The 18,938-nt window shown below is 34.5% G+C and overlaps 1 protein-coding gene across 3 annotated transcripts in view; it reads left to right on the forward strand.

Moving 5' to 3' along the window:
* TSC22D2 (TSC22 domain family member 2) overlaps positions 1 to 18,938 on the forward strand; it is a 52,205-nt gene that overhangs the window by 18,615 nt on the left and 14,652 nt on the right. Inside the window, exon 2 of one of the 3 annotated variants that reach the window (XR_001443148.3) lies at positions 11,705 to 11,861. The exons of the other annotated variants lie outside the window; for them this stretch is intronic. The gene's annotated coding sequence lies outside the window, so the exon portion shown is untranslated. The remainder of the gene's footprint in view (positions 1 to 11,704; positions 11,862 to 18,938) is intronic. 3 annotated transcript variants of the gene reach the window in all.

Genomic DNA, 18,938 nt, shown 5'->3' on the forward strand with positions numbered 1-18,938 from the left:
TTCCGAAGTTAATACTTAGCATTGCTTTGTTAAATTGGCAGAATTAGTTTAGAAACCTATCCTGATGATCACTGGGGTGCAGGGAGCAGGTTATCTTTGGGAGTCCTTTGTTTACAAAAGCTCAGCGTAAGAATTTATAGCAAACAATTTTACCCTCTTCTAAATACCAGGTCACTAAAGTAAAGGAGTACTAAAGGGAAGAAACTTCAGCTAGACTAAAGGAAGAAATTAGGTAGCTTGTAAGGCTTTAACCCTATTGATAAGCATTTGCAGAGCTTTTGTCTTCATTAAGAAATGCATAAATGTTGTTAAAACAAGTGAGAGAACAGTTGCTAGGTGTGCTTGTCTATCCTTATGATAACATCAGTATTTAGAGAGAAGTTTATAAGGAAAGTAGTAGACATGGGTTATTAACTTAAAATGAAAGTCTAGTAAGTTTATCCTAAATTTTTTCACTAGATAATTGATGATCTCTCAGATTGTTTTCTACAGTGATTATTCACTTACATTTATTACCTCTAATTTTAAAATTATTGGATAAAAAAAAGTCTTCGTATTTCAATAGCCTCAAGTATTTTGTGTAGGGAACGCCTTCCAGTATTTCCTATCATTGTTCTCTATGAGATGTTTTTGAAGCTAGGAATAAATTAGAACTAAGCTGCTTGTATCATAAATACCTTTGGTACCATATGAGACAATTTATTTTGTTTTACTCATCTCTAAGAAGCTTGGCTCCATCATGAACATCCACCAGTACTTGTTATCTCAAATGGTAAAACTCAAGTTGTACAACTTAGCTGATCTAGTTTTTGAATGCTTGGTGATAGGACTTGTTAAATTTTTTTATTGAAGTATAATTTGTATAAGAAAAGTGCACCATTCATAAATACATAGCTCTAATTGAACACACCTGTGTAACCAGCGCCCAGATCAAGACAGAATATTATAAGCCCCTTTCATTTCCTCTTCGTGCCCCCCATCAGTCACTTCCCCTCCCAATCCTAATTTCTAATGTGTTATATATGTAGGACTATACACTATGTGTTTTGTGTCTGACCTCTTTCACCCAGTATTATATTTGAGATTCATCTGTATGGTTCTGCATAGTTGTAGATATGAACTATGTAATTTTAAAGAATCACTCAAGTAAGTTATTTGTTGGAGATTGGTATTGGTTACATGTTCTCTTCTAGTGATTATGTGTAAGTATCTTGAGGATATGTACCTGAACCATTTTGTGACCAACCCCAACAGATTCCTTACTAATTTGTACCTAGTACTTACATAATTTATTATCTGATTATATTTCAACCAATTCCACTAAAAGACGTCTAGTAGAGGATAGTCCAGGAAGCTAAAAATTAATAGAGTATAGCTTTTTAATGATTGTCACCTTTTATTCTTCCTCCCTCCCTCCCTCTTTCCTTCCTTCATTTCCTCCTTCCTTCCTTCTTCCCTTCCTCTCCTTCCTTCCTTTTATTTTACTTTTTAATCTGAAATAATTTTAAAGTTGCAAAAATAGTGCTGAGGGTTCTTGTATGTCCTTTACCTAGCTTCCCTTAATGTTAACATGTTGTACAGCCTTAGTACAATTATCAAAGTTAGGAAGTTAACATTGATAGAATACTATTAACTACAGATCTTATTTTAATTTTACCAAGTTTTCCACTTTTTTAAGTGTCCTTTTTCTGTTCCAGGATCCAATTCAGGATTCCACATTGTGTTTAGTCATTATGTCTTCCATTTTAATTTGTAACATAGCACTGTTCCTTTATTGAACATAGTAAGTACCAAGTCTGGTCTTACTGGTGTGGAGAGTCAGTTAAGTAAGGTTTTCATCAGTAGTTTAATCTGTAGTTCTTAAGTGGGGAATGGGACAGGCCCAGGGTAGGAGGGGCAGGTAATCAGTGGTACTTAGAGGATGAAAGCTTTATATATTCATTCTAAAACTCATTTTTGAATCTCTGATTTAGATGGAAACCTCAGGGTGTGGTTATGTTCAGATGACGTTAAATCAAGGAAGTGACAGCCATTGAGGATGACAGCATTTATAAATTTAGCTGAAACAAATACAGAAACCAAGAAATTGGAAGAACTTACATGTAAATTCAGGGAGGTTGAAACCTAGGTTGACTAGTTATAGCAAAAAAAAAAAAAAAACTTAGATATGTGTGTTAATGGCATTTTGTAGTATTGGTTAGCAAATGACAGGGCTGCCACAACTAATGTGATTTTAGGTGATATTTCTAGAACTAGAGTAAGAAATGATGGTGACTAATCTGTTGTACTCCGTTTCTACAGAATAGTTGTTCTAAATACAAAACTAACTAGAAAACCAAATTTCTTTATACTCTACTTGCACATCCAGGGGTATTGCAATAGGCAGACCTGAGCAAGCTTACTAAAAGTAAACAGATCCCTTGGGAAATGGTCTTGCCATCACTATCTTCCTGTCTGTTAACCAAGGATGCTGATTTTAAGTGAAATTTAGTTTTAGTTACTTTAAAATGCCTACGCTGGAGTTTTATTTCCCCCACTTTTCTAAATGGAAAAGAAAAGAGGTAAGTACAAGCATTGGAATTGAACTCATTTACTTGTTTTGTCATTATTGGCTGTGATTATCAGTAAACCTTAAAGAGCTGTGTATTTGCTTAAGGAATGGAAGACTAGCAAATTATTCTGCTCTTTTAGGAAAGAATTCCATGTCAGAGGCAGTAAATGTTGGTCTGAATAGAGAAACCAGTGGAGCTTCCCTCAGAAGAAAATGAGTGACAGTAAGCTTATTTGGAAATGAGAATTGCCGTAGATAGTGGTGGTAAATGAAGCCCCACAAATAACTAGGCACCAGTTAACACCATGCTGATCATTTCAGCAGCATCTTAAAAACTAGTGAATTCTTCATACCCAGGTGCCAAGTGGAGGTAGAGTAACTCATGGAGAGAAATAACTACACATTACAGACTGACTGGCAGAATTTAAGGTTAACTTCATTTAGAAATCATGGACTATATATATAAATGGGTATCATCAGTCTAGGTCACAGTCATAGGACCATAGGGAAAACCAGGCCTCCAAGTTTTTAAAAGCCACATGGTTGGTTATGAAATTGATGCTCTCAAAAATACAATTCAAATTCTTGTTGATCTGGAAATAAGAGTAGTATGTAGGAAAGAAATACAATTGTATGTAGAGTGTAGTGAATGTAGGTCATTGGAATTTTAATGAAAGAAGCCACTTAAAACTGTTTGAAACCCGTGCCTACAATGTTCTGAAAAGCTACTTGGGAAGCTCAATAAAGTATTAGATGCTTGGTCATATTAATAAAGTAGGCTGTTTAACAATACATGTTTGTCCCAAATTATAGATACTTGCTGTTTAAGGCATTTTTCTGTTACCATCTCAAGTGGTCTTACATCACCTTTTCCAACCAAAAGACTCTAAAACCTTAAAAATCTCACTTTTTTAGAGTAGCTCTGAATGAATCTAAGGGAAAATATCAGGAACGTTTGCAATTCCTTGACTCAGCAAAAGTTTGTTCTCCTATAATTAAATACTAGAAGAAACAGTAAGATTTAGTAACTGCTTTCAGTGAGCTTGGTCTTAATATGGAAAATGGTAAAGACATTATCACGTGATTGAAAGTGATAATATATAAAATGTAAGCACTTCATGTCTCTCAAGTACAACTGGAGGGATTGGTCAAAGTTTCTTCAAGAGGTGGCTTTTGAGTTGGAAACTGAAAGGTGGGTAGAATTTGGTCACGCAGAATTAAAGAACTGAGGGGAAGGGAACATTCCAGTTAGAGGAAATACTGTGCACCACTATGAAAGTACTGGGCTTATATGATAAGGATAAAATTAAATTTGGTGGGTGTATAACATATTTGAAGACAAGAGAGGAGAGCAGTTAGATTAGAGATGGTGATTCTAGAAAGGTACTGAGGCCTGAATTAGGCAATGGGGATGAGATGGGAATTACAGGATTTTACAACTGATTGGTCATGATAGGGGAGCAGTCAAACCTGACTCCAAAGTGCCAAACCTAATTGACTGAGGGAATGCTGGTATTGTTAGGAAGTATTAGTGAAAGGATTAGTTTGGGAAGGAGAAAGTAGTGATGAGGTTTTTGGTTTTAGCTGTTTTTTGGATAAGTACATCCAAAAAACTGGCTGGTACAAAGTCGAGGTGAAAATATTTGGGGTACAGCTGAGGCTGCAGACTTGCAGCTTGATATAGACATTAAAGCTAGTTGAGATTTAAGAATGTTTTATTAGAGTTCAAGCTTTAGGAAAGGCCAAGGATTAGAGTAGGGTAAAGGGTCAAGCCAGGACCTTGGGCAATATCACCTGTATTTAGAGAACAGAAGGAAGTCTGAAGAGGATGATTGGTCTTAGAGATTAGAACATTCTGAGGATATTATTTTCCAATCAAAAAGAAGAGAAATGTCTGAATCTTTATTTTGAAATAATTTGAAATTTACAGAAAAATTACAATAGTACAGAGAACTCAATCTTCTTACCAAGATTCAATGTTTGTTAACATTTTGTCATATTTGCTTTATCATCCTAACATATTATTTTAGGAACCACTAACAAGGTGAAACCCCATCTCTACTAAAAATACAAAAATTAGCCAGGCATGGTGGCAGACACCTGTAGTGCCCGGTACTCGGGAGGCTGAGGCAGGAGAATGGTGTGAACCCAGGAGGTGGAGCTGGCAGTGAGCCGAGATTGCACCACTGCACTCCAGCCTGGGTGACAGAGTGAGACTCCGTCTCAAGAAAAAAAAAAGTAGATAGGAAGTACCATATCCATTTAACTTCAGATACTTCAGTGTATGTTTCCTAAGAAGATTATTCTCTTAACAACAATGTAATTACCAAATTCAGGGTATCTTATATTAATGTACTGTTATCAAATATGAATATATAGTACATATTCAGATTTTGTCAGTTATTACAATAATATCCTTCATAGCCATTTTTTAATCTGTTAGAAGAGCCAGTATAGGTTCACCAATTATACTTATGTTGTCTTTTTCCCCTCCTGTCTTGTTTGAATATGTGAGTACTTGTATTAGTCACCTATAGGATTATTTAAAATTTAGATATTTACAAAAAAGGCAGTATTAACGTTTTGGATAAAATACTAGAAAAAAAATGTACTTGCTTAGCTAGTTTCTGTTATTGGAAGTATTGGGAGGCAAAGGAGTACTGCCTAAAATCCAGCTGAAACAACTACTAGAATTGGTGAAGTTTTATAAGGGGAGGTCTTTTATTGCTCAAAGTTGGGGTGGTGGGTGGCAAGACTAGGAGAACATTTGTATATTAATGTGTCCGTTACAATAGAAATTGAAGAATATTTGTGTACTTCCCTTTCCGTACTGTGATTTTTGTATGTATGTATTAAATTGGGCTTTTAATTATTTTGAGTTGGAAAAAATAGTATAATTTTAAAGACATTTTACATCACCATTTGGGTTTGCAAATTATGTATTGCTATCGTTTATATTCTGTTGTATCCTCTTAGTTTTATTCTGGTAGTTGTGTTAGGTGTCTTGTCTGCTGTGAGATTTTTAACCACAAATCCGAATCTCATTATTCGAAGTGGTGTTTCACTGGACCCTAAACATCTCTTCTCTAAACTTTTCTATGGCTAGCTGAAGTGGGACACTAGACATTCTGACATCTATTTTCAGCACATTACTAGATTTCAGAATTGGCAAAGAGAAATTATTTCTTAACTGCTCACCCGCCATTATATATGCTTTCTGCTAATATGTCTACCACCTTCCTCTTTAGTAAATTTAATATGTTACTTAATACATTTCTCAACCTAAGTCATCCCAGCCTATTTTGAGATGTTTTGATAATTATTTTCAGGTGAAATTTGAGAAACAGTTTTGAAAAATGTGGGAATAGCTGGTAAGGTCTCTTTATTTATTATTTATTCATTTATTCAATTCTTTTAACTTTTCAATCAAATAGATTTTAAGTAAACCAAGGCTTTGAATAGAACAGAAAAGTGTATGTATGTGTGTACATATGAACTAACTCGCCAAACTCAATGTATTTTTTTCTACAGAATCTAAAATTCTATTGCAGAGCTTTAAAAAAAAACAAAAAAAACGAAAAACAAAAAACAAAAAAACTAACTGAACTTGTTCAGACAAGAAGGAAATTTAAGGAACCCGGAATTGTTGAACCAGATAAACATAGAGCATCTTTTTGAGTTTTGTCGTTCTTGTTGTTTTGTTTTTCCATTCTAGTCCTCAGCAATTTAAAATTTTAAATTCACATCTCTTCAGCTGTATTTAAGTCCACAGTTGGGCAACCTTTTGGGAAGAAAGAAATATTAATGGAATTATTTTAATTTTTTATTTTTATTAAGATTTGAGGTGGTAGGTAGAGGTAGAAGAAAGAGATGACCGACTCTTTGTATTCTAGCCTGACATTCTTTTAGTTTGTGTGTATAAACATGCTCATAATATTCCAAGTTACTCAAATCAGGGAATATATTAAATTTTTGTGATTGATACAGAGCTTTTAAATGCCTTAGCTTACCAAAAATTAGCTCCTGTGTTTAAGCTTTAGTTGGCTACTTCTAAAGTATTTTTCATATTTGATAGAAATAAATTTAAATAAGTGATAATAATTTAGAGTTTATCCATTAGTAAATATCCTTAAGAAATAACATTTTTATGCCAGTTTATCTCCCAATTGTTTCAAAGTTTGAAGATTGTTGGTTATAAATACTAAAAGATTTGGAAGGTGCTATTGTATTTTTCACTTAATTGTGTGATAATTTGGCCCAAAAATAGTGGTGTCTTCACTAAGTTAAAGTATGTATGCAGGCAGCATGGCTGTCAGTGTCCCCAGCTATTTATATGGCCACATACTGAGAATTTTCTTTGTGATTTCAGTATCAATACTAATGGTGGTATCCATAGTAACTACGTATTTTCTACCAATAGCAAGATGTTCAGAATATATGTAACCTTTGTCATAGAAGACAGAAACATCTTTCTACATATCTGCCTGCTAATAAAGAAGTATATTTTCCCTAGTCCTACACACTATTGGAAGGGGAACAAGGAGGAAAAAGAGTTGCAGTGTCTGGCTAATAACACTCCTGTTCACAGTGATGCTAACCATTGGTCTTCAGAAAATGTCTGCATTTATTCGTAGTAGCTGTTTTTATTTTAGATAGTACTTAGTCCAGAAAATGTTGCTAAATATATTTTTCTAGAGTGGTCATAACTACTTTTGTTTCAAGAAATAAGAGATACCATCTCTTCAAAAAGCATAATATATTATGGTCTCTTTACAAGTTCTATTTCTCCCGAGCATGATGGCTCATGCCTGTAATCCCAGCGCTTTGGGAGGCCAAGGTGGGCAGATTGCTTGAGCTCAGGAGTTGTGTCCAGCCTGGGCAACATGACAAAACCTCGTCTCTACAAAAAATACAAAAATTAGCCGGGTGTGATGGCGCATGCCTTTAATCCCAGCTAATTGGAAGGCTGAGGCATAAGAATTGCTTGAACTCACAAGGTAGAGGTTGCAGTGAGCCGAGATTGCACCACTGCACTCCAGGGCCACAGAGTGAGACTCTGTCTCAATAAGTATATAAATAAATGTTCCGTTTCTTTTGTGTTAGCCGCTATTAAGCTCAGAGTCAAAAAATAGGAGGCTTTTTTTTTTTTCTTTTTGAGACAGAATTTTGCTCTGCCACCCAGGCTGGAGTGCAGTGGCACAATGTTGGCTCACTGCAACCTCTGCCTTCCGGGTTTAAGTGATTCTCTTGCTTCCCGAATAGCTGGGATTACAGGCGCCACCACCACGCCCTACTAATTTTTGTACTTTTCATAAAGACGGGGTTTCAGCACACTGGCCAGGCTGGTCTCAAACTCCTGTCTTCAAGTGATCCGCCCTGCCCTAGCCTCTCAAAGTTCTGGGATTACAGGTGTGAGCCACTGTGTCCAACCCAAATATTCAGCTTTCTGTTAACAAAACATGCAGTTCCTTATTATACATATATTTGAGTGTTATGTAACTGGCTTATACTTACTTTGATTTTCCGTTTTTAGAGGGAGCTCTACCTTTAATTTCAATATCTTTTTCCTTTGCCTTCTTTATAAGCTGTTTCTACTCCTTTTGAAAGGATCAAGTGTATAAATCATTTGAGAATAAGCATGTTAAAAATACCAATAGCCTATCTTCTTAGAGCTGTTTTTCAAAGCTGTATTAATGAAATTTTTTAAGTTGTATATTTTGTATTTCTTCTACCAATAGGTGCATTTGATTTAATGCATAAATACCCAACACATTATATATGTATATACATGTACTTATGCTTATATATGTATGTGTATATATGTACATATGCTTATATATGTACATATGCTTATATATGTATATATATGCTTATATATATTTAGTTTCTGGTATAGCTAATTGTGTCTTAAATGATATCTTGGATCAACCACAGATAGATGAAGTTTCTTGTCGTTGTGTGTTGTGTGTCTTTTTATGTGTGTCTTTTTTATTTTATTATTATTTTTTTGAGATGGAGTCTTGCTCTGTCACCCAAGCTGGAGTGCAGTGGTGCGATCTGGGCTCACTGCAACCTCCACCTCCCGGGTTCAAGCGATTCTCCTACCTCAGCCTCCTGAGTAGCTGGGATTATGGGCGCTCACCACCATGCCTGCCTAATTTTTGTATTTTTTAGTAGAGATGGGGTTTCTCCATGTTGGTCAGACTGGTCTTGAACTCCTGACCTCAAATGATCCACCACCTTGGTGTCCCAAAGTGCTGGGCTTACAGGCGTGAGCCACTGCACCTGGCCCGTCTTTTTATATGTTAATTTTTTGGAACATACTGTCTTCCCAGCAGTTTTTATTTAGGTACATTTGTACTAATTTTTAAAGTAAATTTATCTTTGATATTTTAAAGTTTATTTTTTCAATATATAACCTATGGAATGACTCTGTGTAATTTATTGGAGGACATAAAGGATTGCCCTGTTTGCCCCCTTTTTCCATTTAAAAATAAGTATTTCTGACCAAGCATTGGTTTATCATGGCTAGGATTTCTCCAAACAATGTAGTGAACTTTTTTGAACAGCAGGGTGAAAATATGGCTATATTAATGGATAATCTTGTAGAATTTTCGGAATCTTTTAAGGAAATGTGGTTTAAACCTGAAAACAAAATTTTCTATCAAACTAAGATAAGCACATTCATTAGAAAACCAGGTTCCTTTAGGAACTCTTGTAGACCTGTTTGATTTAGCATATCCATTTTCAAGTAATTACTTGGAAATTATAAATCATCCACCTTCCTCCCCTTTCACTGTTTTTTTCTTTTAATATAGATTCACCTTCTCACAAAAGGAAATGATAAAAAACTATAGGGAATACGTGGGATTTGGTTTTGGTAGCTGTCTTGCCAGAGAGTCAAGATTATGATTGATAATATTAGTACAGTTTTCTCATTAAATATTCATTTTTAGGAAGAATTCTAATTTTAAATTTTAAAGGGTATCTGGTTAATCTGAATGCTGTTCATCTGTAACCACTTTACTCAGTTTCATTTCAGGTTGTTAATAAAGATGTCCTACATGTTGGAATTTAATGATTTAAACTCTTGAAATATGACCCTGGACTTGGTAACAACTAGTTTTGAAATTATATGCTTAGGAAAATTTTGATACATAAGTTTTGTATCTTTTAAAATGTATAAAGTCCTGATTTAACCATACATTTGTGTAATGTACACACTCTTAAAAAAATTTTTTTTTGTACGTTTTCGCAGTAAAATAACTGCTTCACATGACTGGTTTACTTGTATCTTCCAAAAATACTTTCTAAGCATTTACCATAACAAGGCTTTTTTGTTGGCAGGCCCTTTAACAAAGGGTCAAGCCGTCGGCCCTTTAAATGACCTTAAATCAAAGCCTTGCAGACAAGCAGATTTACCAGCATTATAGATAAGTATTTCAGGAAGTATTTACTTTACTAAATATGACTGTATGTTTGTCCTATAAAAAGTAAATCTTCAAAAGATTTAAAAATTTTTAGTATATTAGTTGATAGGAGATAAGAGTTTTATTAACACTTTCTAGAAACATTTGGTAATATGTTAATGAAATGACCACAACTTTAAACTACTTATCCTCATAAATACGGATTTTTGCCTTCACCAGGTGATTACATTATAAGGCTGTGCTTTCACAGAAGACAAAATAAAGTTGTATGATTTATATTGAAGTCAAATGTGTTGTGAGATTACATTTGGAAAGATTATATTGGAAAAATTCTAATAATTTTTCAGGCTATGTGAGAGACTTAAGTGACCATGTGTAATAGAAAAGTTCTATTGAAAGTTAAAATCTGCAACAGCATGAGCCATCCTGTACATTCGGGTCAAGTATCTTTTTAGATAGCTGCAGAGCAATGCTGTCTTTCAGTTTTCTATAGCTTTATGCATATTGATCATCCTCAGTAAGGGCCCTTTTCTTTCTCCCATCCCCTCTGCCCCTTTATAGTGTTTTATTTAGGGAGTTAATTTAGGCAAAACTATGCCCACAAATCTATGGATTTCCTTTTCTGTGGATTACTGGCAACCAAAAATATAAATGTACATTCTTATCAGACAGAAAATGTTATTAATGATACTATTCTTCAGTGATTAGCATAGATGCCCAATTGAAAACCTTCTGGTAAAATTTAATAAATTTAACACGATATTTTTAATGAAGTGATTTTTGCCATTATTAAATCATTCTTCCTCCAGTTTTCTTCCCTGCCCATATACAGATGAGCAATAGGGACCACTGCTGCATAGGATACATTGTTATGTCAATTACATAAAGCACATAATAAAATTTAATTCTTGCCATTATGTTGTCTGTTTTCAAAATCGGGGATAGTAGAGACATGAAGATTTAGATATAAAAATGGAATTCTTTCTTAAGCACTTAAATGATCGGTATGGATTGTTACTGATCCAGCCACCCATGCTGTAAGTCTAGAAACTCGGCCCAGCATGGTGGCTTATGCCTGTAATCCTAGCACTTTGGGAGGCCGAGGTGGGCAGATCACGAGGTCAGAGATCGAGACCATCCTGGCTAACATAGTGAAACCCTGTCTCTACTAAAAATACAAAAAAAGAAAAAAATTCTCCGGGTGTGGTGGCACGTGCCTGTAATCCCACCTACTCAGGAGGCTGAGACAGGAGAATTGCTTGAACCCAGGAGGTGGAGGTTGCAGTGAGCCGAGATCGCGCCACTGCACTCCAGCCTGGGCGACAGAGTGAGACTCCGTCTCTAAATAAATAAATAAATAAAATAAAATAAGAAACTCATATACATGGATGTGGACCAAACAATAGAACTCAAATGCCGTTCTACAGGACTACAAAGCTGTCTGTATCAGGTTATGGTGTTAAATCATAATTTCTGGATCATGATCTTAAACCTTTAATTGGTTCCATTTCTACTTTACTCTTTACTAACAAGTATCCTGATGGCCTGAAAATCCATGTTGAAATTTTAAGTTTGAATTTTCCAGATCAAATATGAAATTTATTTTCATTTTTTAAAGTACAAAATATCAGTTGTATAATCATGGTAAAACATAAAATTTTGCTATAAAAGATTTTTAAAGGCTATTTGATTAAAACACTTATTTACTTAAACTCTTTGCTAGAATTTTTTTTAGAATTCAGCATCGGAGGAGGAATGTGACATAATAATGATCGAAAGCCGAAAGTTTAAAAGTTGTGATGCCCTCACATGGTTGGAGGGTTATTCTAGCTTCTAAGGACTGAATGTTGTCCACAAGAGTGTCATCAGGTCATAAATTGGTAAGACTTAATGGCTTAGATTTTATGTATTATACCTGATGTTATTGTATTGAGATGAATATTTATGAACAAAATGAGCACATTGTGTAAGAGTACAATATTAAATATAAGTTAAAACTTGGAATTTTAAATATTTGGAGTATGTAAGCCTTTCAAAGTCTCTTGAGGCTGAAGACCGTATCTTTGCAGTGGTGTTTACTAAATACATCAGTTTAAAAAAAGAAAGTGAAATCCTGTATTATAGTAAGATTATTAAAATACTGCTATTGCATCTGCTGTAGATGCCTACAATATAGTGAAGAACCCAAATACTTTCTAGGTGTTATACCAGGAGATATTTGAGAAATAATATATTCATCTTTTCTTTTAAAAAAAATCCATTTTTCTTAATAATATATAGCTTAATTGTATTGCTTTGGGGGATTTTATTTCTTAATAAAAGACATGTTTCCTCTAAATGTCTAAAATAAAGCCAATAAAATTTTTTCAGTTCTTACATTGAGAATACCTAAGATGCTGGTATCATATGAAAATGATATATTAGAAGTCATTGCACATTTTTTATATTCCCTGAAAATTAATTTTCTCTCAGAATTGTATTCTGCTTAGAAAAAAACTACTTTGTTTTGTGCACTTTCTTATTTTGCTTTGTTTTATACAGCCGTATTTTGTAGGGGGACCATTGGAAAGGTAGAGTTTAGCTCAGGATAAGACCTTATACCTTTTAATCTGAAGATCATAATATTTTGTAGATGAAGAAAAGGAGTCTGGATTATTTGTCCAAGGTCATATAATCGTAGAATTCATGTTTTCATTAAAGTGTGGTATACATATCCTGCATGTCAGTCAAGAATTATTTGAAATTAATTATTTTCCAAAAAATCCAGAAGGTATGGGTTGATACCAGCTAAACAGGCCACTATATATATATTCCAACTTTATCCTTAACCAGAGACATGTTATTTTATCCCTTGCCCATTCTGCCTTTTGAATAATATTCTAAATTGTTTCTGATATAGTATTCCATGATTTCATTACATTCTGTAAGCTTAAGTCCCTTAAGCTAGTAATTACAATCAATAGTAGTCTGGAGGGAAATACAACAAACTAATTAAGTTATCTCTTATTCCATGTACTTTTGTATTTTCTTTATTTTCTATAATCTACATAACTTTGATAATCAGGAAAATAATTTCTAATTTCTCTAGTATAGGATATCCATATTTAGTAGTCAGTGGTTGGGATTCAGGAGATCATGAACCATGTGGAATTTTGGGTAGAATTTTTTTATGTTCACTTTTCTGTGAAAGGTTCAGAGCATTTGTCAGATTTTTTTTTCAGGGCGTTTGTCAAATTTTCGTCTGTCAAAAACAGTTAGGAAACATTGCTAGTGAATGTTTTGTGTCAAAAGGACAATCCTTCTTAGACACCTAAGTATGACTCGTGAAAAATTTCTAGCAAGAACATTGATCCTATGACTCTTACTGATGTTTATTCAGTGCTGGGTTACTATAAATGCCCATTAGACTGATGGGACAAATCAGAGCCAAGCCACATTTAGTTTAGGAATTTCGTACTGTCAGTCTCTGTGCTCAAGGGTCAATTGGATTTTTCTGCAAAGTAGTTGTATTTTGGCCACTGAGTGTCAGGCACTGTGCTGAATATTTTTGGCACGTTATCTCATTTAATTTTCACAAAGTCATATATTAATAGACATCAATATCCTCAGTTTACAGAGAAGAAAATTGAAAGCTTAGGGAAGTTAAGTAATTTGCTCAAGCCACATAGCCGTTGAGTTCTGGAGCTAGAATTCAAATCTTATTACTAACTGGAACCTGGGTGTCAGTATGCTGGTATGCTGATATCCTCTGAAAACTTGAAGGATAAGATAAAGGAGAATTTTATATTGTATGAAGATGTGAATTCATAAATTTGATTTATCTTGAACTTAAGTAGCAATGGGTCATCCTCCATTACAAAAGTATCTTTTAAAGTATTTGCCAAAAAATAAATGTTGGAGGTTGCTTACTATCTAAAAGTTAAGTATTAATTGCATTAAAAAATAAATTCTTTTCAGATTTAATGCTTATGAATATATGCAAATATATGTTTTAAAGTCTTAGTACTTATTAGAATAGTGTTATTAAGGAACTCATCCTTTCATATTTAGGATTTATAAACAGCAAACACTAGGAAGCATTGATTTAAAAAGCAGCTTTGAACTGCAGATATTTCTTGGGATAGTGGGATATATTGCATGTAAAACCCTTATTAAATGCTATGTGAGAGTTTTCCATTTGCCTTTAGTTGTGAATAATTCTATTGAGAAACCTCTTTTTTTTGGCCCACTTTTAAAGCATTTATCAGGCAAAATTAATTTTGGGGGATACATGAGATTTTTCGTTTTGTTTTCTCTTGTACTTTGTCATATCCTTTTTGTTGGTTTAATTTTACTCTCAGATGAGCTCCACGCCTTATAACCTTTTCCCTATTTTTAAGTGTTAATAATAAAAGGTTGAATCTACAATAAATAGTACTGCTTAAAATTTGTTTGCTTCTGAGTGATGTTGAAACAGTCTGCAGATCTAGTATAAACTGTTTCTTTAGCACCATGGTTAAAAATGCACAACTTGATAGGTCATCAGAATATGAGAATTCTATCTAAAAGTCTTTTTTTTTTTTTAAATAATACATTTGTACCCCAACTTCTGTAGTAGTAATATGTTTGCCTTTTCAAAATTCAAACTGGGAAATTTGGAAAATAGAATAAGAATAATCATACTTAATCCAAGTTTTTAACAATTACCATCTTACTGTTCGCATATTCCCAGACTTGGAATACATATATATTAATAGTTGCAATCATGGTAGATAAGTAGATTTTCAATAGTTTTTAAACTATTTAGTTAAAACTAAAGCTAATACTGATACGTGATAGGTTTTTTTAACTGATATTTGTTATCTGTGATACCATTCCCTCCTGTTTTTCCTTCTGCCTTGCTGGTTGTTGCTTCTCAGACCAGTTGGCAGACTTTCCCTTCTGTCTGTTCTTTTAAATATTATTGGAGGCCGGGCATGGTGGCTCATGTCTATAATCCCAGCACTTTAGGAGACTGAGGTGGGAGGATCACTTGAGCCCAGGAGTTCAAGACCAGCCTGGACAACATAGGGAGTTATCTCTACAGAAATAATTTGCTGGGCATGGTGATGCACACCTGTGGTCTCTGCTACTTGGGAGGCTGAGGTGGGAGGATTGCTTGGGCCTGAGAAATCAAGGCTGCAATTGAGCCATGATCACACCACTCCACTCCTGCCTGGGCAACAGAGTGAGACTTGGTCTCAATAAATAAATAAATAAAGGAGTCATCAGAATGCTGTCTTCTTCTTACATTCTTCATCGTAATAAGAGCTTATAGATGGCTCCCAGGCACATACCATCTTTATGCTATAGGAAGTCACCTGTGTGCTCTAAGGTGCTCAAACCCATTACTTCCAGCCTAGGTATCTCTCCTTACATTCAAACTTCCCTGATCTCTCATAGCCAGTTAATCACAAAGTACTGCCATGTCTGCCTCCTGAGTGTTTTGCCAGCCTATCCATCTCTTGTCCCCATTCAGTGCACTATCCTTTCTTATGTGAAAATGCAACAACCTTCTGACTGGTCCTTGTCGTTTGAGTTTTCTAATGTGGCCAACTGCACCTACTGTTCTTTTTACTTGGAACATTTTTTTGTATCTGTCTTTTTTTTCTCCACCCAACTGTGTCACTTCCTCTTTCCTGATCCAAGAGCTTGATTATGTGGCCCCAGAACACCCTCTCAGATCTTGCTCTGTCTTAGCACTTATTACCCTTAACATCTTGTATATCTCCTGCACTAATTGTAAACTCACAAACTCTGGAATTATGTTTATTTGACGTATCCCCCGTGTCTGATAAATGTTTTAAGTTCATTACAACCCCTTTGGAATGTAGCATCACAAAATTTGGTATTTGAAAATAATGTTAGAGATTATTGTATGGAATTAGAGACAAGACTCAAATGTAGAAACCACATTACCTAACTCCTAAGTCAGTGTTTTTTGTGTATTTCATGACATTTAGATTTTGACCACTATAAATTATTACTGCAAGTTATTAGGTAACATAGTAAGTGTTTACCATGTGCCAGATACTAATGCATTATCTCTGAATCCCAGTACCCGGTCCTATTATTGTCCTTTGGGGAGGCTAAATATTAGCTTGTCTAAAGTCATTATCTCAGTTTTGGTGCAGTGGCTCAATCCTGTAATCCCAGCACTTTGAGAGTCCAAGGCAGGAGGACTGCTTAAGGCCAGGAGTTCAGGAGCAGCTTGAGTAACCCTGTCCCTACCCGCAAAAAAGAAAAATTAGCTAGACATCATGGCACATGCCTGTAATCCCACTGAGGCAGAAGGATCACTTGAGCCCAGGAGTTTAAGGCAGCAGAGAGCTATAATGGTGCCATTGCATTCCAACCTGGGAGACAGCAAGACTGTATGTTATAAAATAAGATGAGAGATGGGATTCCAAAGTGGGTATAACTCCAGAACCAATGCCCTTTTATTTAATACCACCTCTCCGAATTTATCTTCTGAGTTTTGAATTATAAAGCTGAGTTAGAAGGGAATTTAGTGGTCATTTATTCTAACCACCTATCCTGTACTTGGATCATGTCTAGTGTTCCTTCCAAGTTGTCATCTAGTCTCTCAACACCTCCAGTGATATCTTACTTTGCATCCTGGTCTCTTTTTGTATTTATAAACCTCCCATAAACCCTTTCTGTAAAACAGAATCTTGAAATGTGAAGCAGAGAAATCAAATGATTGCCATCACTTAAAGCATATATAAGCAGCACTAAAAAGTCTGTGGAGATATTGAACTGGATACATCCTCTAGTTATTTCTGTATTTTCATAGCTGCTATAATCAAGAATGTGGTTTCCAGTTCATGGCCGTAAGTCACTGGTTTTAGTACATAGTCCTAAAGTTCTTTTTCAAAAATGGATAAGGAGACATTGCTTAATACCTTAGAGATCACAAGGATGTTTCTCTACTTATTGACTATGGTGATGATACAAGGACTTCGTGGGAAACCTTTATGTGTGATGTGATCCTCAATGTAAAAAAAGAGTGAAATAAATGTGAATATCTTCAGACTCCTGGGTCTAGTTTACATAGAACTTGCACTTATTCATGAGTCATGCTTAAAGGCATGGTAGTTTGAATTGTCCTTTTTATCTGACCAAAAGCCTTTAGGATTTTTAATTCTCCCTGTAGACCTAATTTTGATTGAATAGAAAGTGAGATTAGTCAGCTGAGAGAACCCATAAATAGATACTATGAGGCATGATTATACAACCAAGCTTTTCACTAGATTTACAAATGGTTTCTCCTTAAATCCATGATTCTAATGTAAAAAAGTCTCTGTCAAGGTTTTTATCTTAAGATCATTAAGAGTTTTTAACATCCACTTTATTGTCCATGAAGTCTTCTATGATTTAGTCATCATCATGATCAGTATATGGAGTTACCAAGTTTCACTGGCCATGGCAACGGTAACCTGGAAATTCATAGAGCCTAGCCCTTTTCTGTTACTCAAACTTAAAACCGTTTTTCTATTTACATCAGTTGCCTATACTGTATAGAAACTGGCACACTTTTCTTCTTTCTCAGTGGGTAACAACCAGATTCAAGGAACATCAAAAACTTACCTTTATTAGCGAGAAAAAAAGTCTTGAGGTCTGCCCATATTTTACTCTGTTCCAGCGATACTCTTAAATTAGTTTCTAATAGTTTAAATAGTTGGTTAATTTCTTAGATCTTTGTCCTGGCATGATGAGCCCAATATAACATCTGTTTATACCAAACTTATAAAAATATATATTAGATAATATATTGTAAGTTGTATTCTGTCTTTTTCTTCAAGTAATATGTTTACTATCAATTATATGCAGAGTAGTGTTGTAATAAGTAGATCCTGGAGATGGACAGTTTCTGCTTTTAAGGTTTAATTCAAGAGAAAGGAACATTTGATAAAGACAAAAAATCATGGATGAATCAGAGAAGTGGAGCCTGTTGGCAAGAAAGGAAGAAGGCTAAGGAAAATGTAGGTGGAGCATTCCATCTCAAGTGACAGTCTTATCTCTGGAATCTAAATCGATTTAACAAATTTCAGGTCATGATGTAAGTGTAGAATTCATCATAAAAGATTTCACACAAACAGTTGTAAAATTCTATCATTCACCATGTCTTAATTATTAGAATTGTTATTGCCTAAAAGAATTCAAGGACATGAATCTAGACTGAAATGATAAAAACTTGGATGTCAAACTTTTTGTCTCTGAAAATGTGCCTACTTGAGTACAGTTTTGCTTGAGTGAAAAAAACCTAATGACCCTTTAGATTTTATAGTAGTGCTGTTTTCTGCTTTACATCAGAATCCCTTTTTGAATAAGGTAATTCTAAAGCAGTGATTCTTAGCTAAAGTAATAATTTGTTTAAAAGCAAACAACACTTTATACCACTTTTCTTACTTGCTTTTAGTAATATTTAGTGTTGAATTTTCATATAACAGTACTAAGGGAAGACCTGGGATATTTTTAAATACCCTTTTTTGGAAATTTTTATTTGAATTAAATTGGTTATATTTCAGTGGCTTTTGGAAAAATTTCCCACAGTAAGATAAGTTTATTTTACTCTAAATAATGAAACACCAAGATCCCAAAGAAGATCCATAAGAACGTTATTGACGTCCAATCCACAGGGATCCTGTGTTTAATAAGCCTTGTACAGGAGAATCACTTGAACCCAGGAGGCAGAGGTTACAGTGAGCAGAGATCATGCCATTGCACTCCAGCCTGGGTGACAAAAGCAAGACTCTGTCTCAAATAATACTACTACTAATAATAATAAGCTTTGTAAATATAAATCTCAAGTCAAACAATTTTTGTTAACATATATTTTGTGGCTGCATTAAATCTTTAACATCTAATTGAATACAAAAAAATCAGTTTATGAAGGAATAACTAGGATTTTATTTTGGGTGAAACATAAATATAAA

Source organism: Macaca mulatta, chromosome 2 (assembly GCF_049350105.2).
Source record: "Macaca mulatta isolate MMU2019108-1 chromosome 2, T2T-MMU8v2.0, whole genome shotgun sequence".
Classification (NCBI taxonomy): domain Eukaryota; kingdom Metazoa; phylum Chordata; class Mammalia; order Primates; family Cercopithecidae; genus Macaca; species Macaca mulatta.